The 4,649-nt window shown below is 36.0% G+C and overlaps 1 pseudogene; it reads left to right on the top strand.

Moving 5' to 3' along the window:
* Positions 1-3,116: 3,116 nt before the first annotated feature.
* Positions 3,117-3,677, top strand: LOC143387072 (centromere protein K pseudogene; annotated as a pseudogene).
* Positions 3,678-4,649: the final 972 nt, after the last annotated feature.

The raw sequence follows: 4,649 nt of genomic DNA, 5'->3' as shown, positions 1-4,649 counted from the left end.
CTGCAGCTTCTCCAGACTGGCCTGCCCACTCACACATAGTCCTTGGCTGCTCCTGAACACCTTTACTGTCTACCCCTGGCCACCTGCAGGACAGCCACCTCTTTATCCCACATTCTGACACAGGTAAAAGCATCTGGTTGTCCTGTCTCTCTGTGAAGGTTCCCATTCTTTCTTGGGAATCAGTTTACTAAGTGGCTTCAAAACCTCAGCTCTCTGATGGATACTAAAACTTTTCTGATTTTGTAGATGACCTGGCCTTTCCTGGTATTAAGTGAGGTGTTCTTAGCCCATGCCTAAATCCTAAGTAGAGGGAAAGGCTCATTCTTAGCATTTTCCCCCAATTCTTCACATTTCTATTTTTCTATTCTGGGTTCCTCTTATCACTGAAACCAGATATGTCACCCGGTTCTAATGGCAAGACTTGGGCATGTACATAAGCATGAGACTGACCCCAGAAAGATGACAATTGCCAAGTAGGCACTTGAGCCCAAAATACTGAGCTTTAAATTTGTAAATATATCAATTTAAAAACATCACCTAAGATATATAATACCCTTTGGTGAGATATTACTTTATTCCAAGATTTGAGATGTCCACATCTTCAAAAGATATAGAGCTGAGACTCTATGTGAGATTTCTTACATATAAAGAGCCTTAAGAATCATATGAAAAAAATAACAAAGATTATGAAAAGATGATTCATCAAGGAACAAGTACCAATATGCAATATTGAGCAAAAATGTCTCAACTTCACCAGTAAAAATTGCATGTACAGTGTGGTCCTCCCTCTGTCTCCCCAGGGACCTGCAGACACCAAAATCAAGGGTGCTCAAGTCCCATATACAAAGAAGTGTGACATTTGCCTAGAACCTGTGTGTGTCCTACTGTTACTTGAATCATCTCTAGATCATTGCCTGATACAATGCAAATACTGTGTAAATGGCTGTTGTTCAGGGAACAGTGAGAGAAATGAAGGTCTGTACATGCTCAGCACAGATGGAGTTTTTAGAAATACTTGTAAACTAAGGTCATCTGAATTCTCAGATGTAGAATTCATGGATACAGAGGGCCAAGTGTACACAACAAGATATCAACTACATTGACAAAAATGTCTAAACATGTATTTCTGTAGGTATACAGCTAATGTATGATATTATCTAATATAGTAATAGTTATGAGAAGACAGAAAATTGTGCTAGATGCCAGGAAATATCAGAGCCATTTGCAAGGCCACATTCACAGTGTTGTGCGTTAAGAATGTTAAAACTGGCATTTCAACCTTGACCCATCTTTCTCACATCTTAATGTGTACACTGCAGAATTTATCATGAATTGCAAACAATGTTTTAGTTCAAATATGTTCACTCATCCACTGTTTAAGATAATGAAATGCTGAGCAGACTGAATATAATAACACAGGATTGGTTCCATTGTAACTTGTAAATGAGAAACCTGTGAGGTAAATATCAAAAGCCAACAGTTGGCTGGGGATGTAGCTCAGTTGGTAGAGTGCCTTGCATACACAAGGCCCTGGGTCCAATCCCCAGCACCACAAAAACAAAACCAAACAAAAGGACCATTAAATTCTGCTGGTCTCACTCAGTGAGGTAAATAAACTGTAATTTCAGTGTCAATACTTACAAAAAATATTTCACATATAAAATTTCAGAATGAGGGTTTCTTTTCAAAGAACAGGGAATATCTGGAATTCTCTATTCCAGAATCAAACAACAATAATAGTAATTATAATGAAAATTCATCAAAAATAAATAGTCATCATAATTAGTAAAATCATAAATCCAGTTGCAGCTGGTATATTGTTCCCTTCAGACTGGCCACCACTTTCCAGGTCTCTGGGGTGCCCCCATCATTCATTCCACTATGTCCATTTTTTATAATTTTACTTTACCTGTCTGAATCCCATTAGTACTTACACTATGAGCCTGGGATTAAAAGACAACAGCACCTCATGCAGTGGAATGCTAGTCACCCATTAACCAGATGAAAAGAGGGCCCCATGTCACTGCAAATGTGATTCCTTCACTGCATATCTCTGCATTAGATTTTTATGCTGCATCACAAATGATCATCTGTGACACAAGATCATTCTCTCACACAGGCACAGGATAACAGGGCTCTCTGCTCAAGGTCTCAAAGACAATAGGTGTCAGCCAGGTCTGGAGTCTCATTTAAGACTGGAGCTCTTCCAATTTCATGTCTGTAGGTGGAATCCCTTTTTGTGGATGAAGAACTCATGCTGAGTTGTTACATCAAGGCAAGCAAGGAAGTGTCCATTGCTGTGTCTACCCTCTGAGCACAGGAAAGTCCTTAGTCTCCTTGTAAGGGCTTACCTGATTAGGGAAGGACACCATGGATGCCTCGCATTTGATTGCCTCAAAGTCAATTGATTAGAGACTTTAATTATGCCTGCAAAATTCCTTTATCTTTGTCATATAGGTAAACATATCTGTAGATCTCACTCACAAGCAAATGAGCTTATCTTCCAAGGAGTAAGGTTCTTCCAGGCCAACTTAGAAGGTTAGTGGTCCCAACAGTGCTAAATGCATTTTTTTTTGCTAAGAACAAATGACTAAAAAAATTGCACCAAAATTTTAACCACAGTTTATTCTGACTATCAAAATGATGTATCCATTTTCTCTCTTCTTTGTAGACATCAGTATTTTCCAGATATTTTATGGGAAATGAACTTGTATAATAAGGAGGGGAAAAAGACCCCAGCAGGTGACAGAATCCTGTTTATATAATTTGAGCTCCCAAAACTAGTGAAGCCTGAAACCCTGAATGTGTGCAAGGTCTGATAAATTTTCCCTTGGAAAACAGAATAATAACAAATTTCAAAGCTTTTTTTCTTTTTTTTCTCTCCTCTTGCATATATAAAGAGCAATAACCTTGGAAATCAAGCCAGTGGATTGGCTGGAGCTTCTGAATTTGATCCCCAGTATAATAAAGATGCTACAAGCAGACCAACAGATAATATTCTAATACCTCAGCTGATCAGAGAGATTGTCAGCATTAATTTAAAGAAGAATGAGCCTCAACTTACCTGCCCATATAGCCTGAAGGCCAGAGTTCTTTTACTGTCTCATCTTGCTAGAATGAAAATTCCTGAGACCCTTGAAGAAGATCAGCAATTTATGCTGAAAAAATGGCCTTCTTTGCTTCAAGAAATGGTACTATCTACTATTCAGTCAAAGAATGAAAAATTAAAGGAAGACTTAGAAAGGGAGCAACAATAGTTGGATGAACAGCAACAAATAATGGAATCTCTTAATGCATTTTACAATGAATTGAAAAATCAGTTTGTGACATTTTCTGAAACAAGAATCTTTAGTGAGCTGAAAACTAAAATGCTCAATATAAAAGCATTCAAGGAGAAACTCTTGAGTACCTTGGGTGAATTTCTAGAAGACCATTTTCCTCTGCCTGATGGGAATGTTAAAAAGAAAAAGAAAAACATTCAAGAATCAACCAAACAGCTGATAACACCACATGAAATACTAGAAATTTTTATAAATAGATTACTTGATGTTCTACATGATCCATATGTCAAAATCAGTGATTCCTTTTGGCTACCTTATATTGAGCTGCATAATGGAATTGCTTTGAGACATCCAGAAGATCCAACCAGATTGAGATTAGAAGCCTTCCATCAATAAGAAGATGTTCTTTTTTCATAACAGGAAAGAATCTTGTCATCTAAGGAAAATGGAAACAGGACTATTTGAATAAAAGAATATTATTTGCAAATCAAAATAATAATCCATCTTTCTTTTATCCTTAAGTGACATGTATTGCCATTTCTTTATTTTAAAAATGGCCCTTTCTTATTCATTCAGTGCTATGGTATTTTAAACTGTACAAAGAAAGCAAGTAAAAAATATTGTAGATTTATAAAGCATTAATGTACTTTGCCTCATTCGATGTTCTTTGGAAAATTCTTTGTTAATTTAGGATATTCCTAATGTAGTAATAATAATTTTCTTTTCAATTTTATGGCAGTATATTTTATGCATGTTAAGTTTTATTTGTATTTAAGAATTATATTTAGGAATTATAATGGAAAGGTCATTTAATTTGAAGATGTTTATAAAATTGAAGTAATATCCCAAGGAGAAAGTGACATAATTAAAAATACTAGCAAATCTAAAAAAAAAATTTGGATCCATTTTTTCATGAGCACTCATCATATATGATATATGGACATATGTACATTCAAACATATGACACAAAACACAAGTGTGCACACATAATATAATACAACACATAGCATAATAGTAAAGGCCTTATAACTTTTTACAGGTGAAATCTCCATTGCAATGTTTAAAAACTCTATAGTCAAAAAAATAGAACTGATCAGCAAAACATTAACCTAGGTCTGTATGAGCTCAAAAAACAAAATAGAACTTCATGATATGGGAAAGGGCAATAATAAAATAGATATTGAAAAAAGCATCCTGGTTCTGTCGCAGATGTAAGGGTAGCCAAACTGGAGTTCTGGATATCAGCTGTTATGGATTTGAGCCAAATCACTTCTTTTTGGTCTGTAGAAATCACTTTAGTTAATCTTTCTGGAATCCAAATTGGCTGCTGTTCTCCCTGTGGAAACACACAAATAAGACCCCTGACTC

This window comes from Callospermophilus lateralis, unplaced genomic scaffold (assembly GCF_048772815.1).
Source record: "Callospermophilus lateralis isolate mCalLat2 unplaced genomic scaffold, mCalLat2.hap1 Scaffold_619, whole genome shotgun sequence".
Classification (NCBI taxonomy): Eukaryota; Metazoa; Chordata; class Mammalia; order Rodentia; family Sciuridae; genus Callospermophilus; species Callospermophilus lateralis.
The sequence above is the reverse complement of the archived record's forward strand: the minus strand, read 5'-3'. Positions and strand labels throughout refer to the sequence as shown.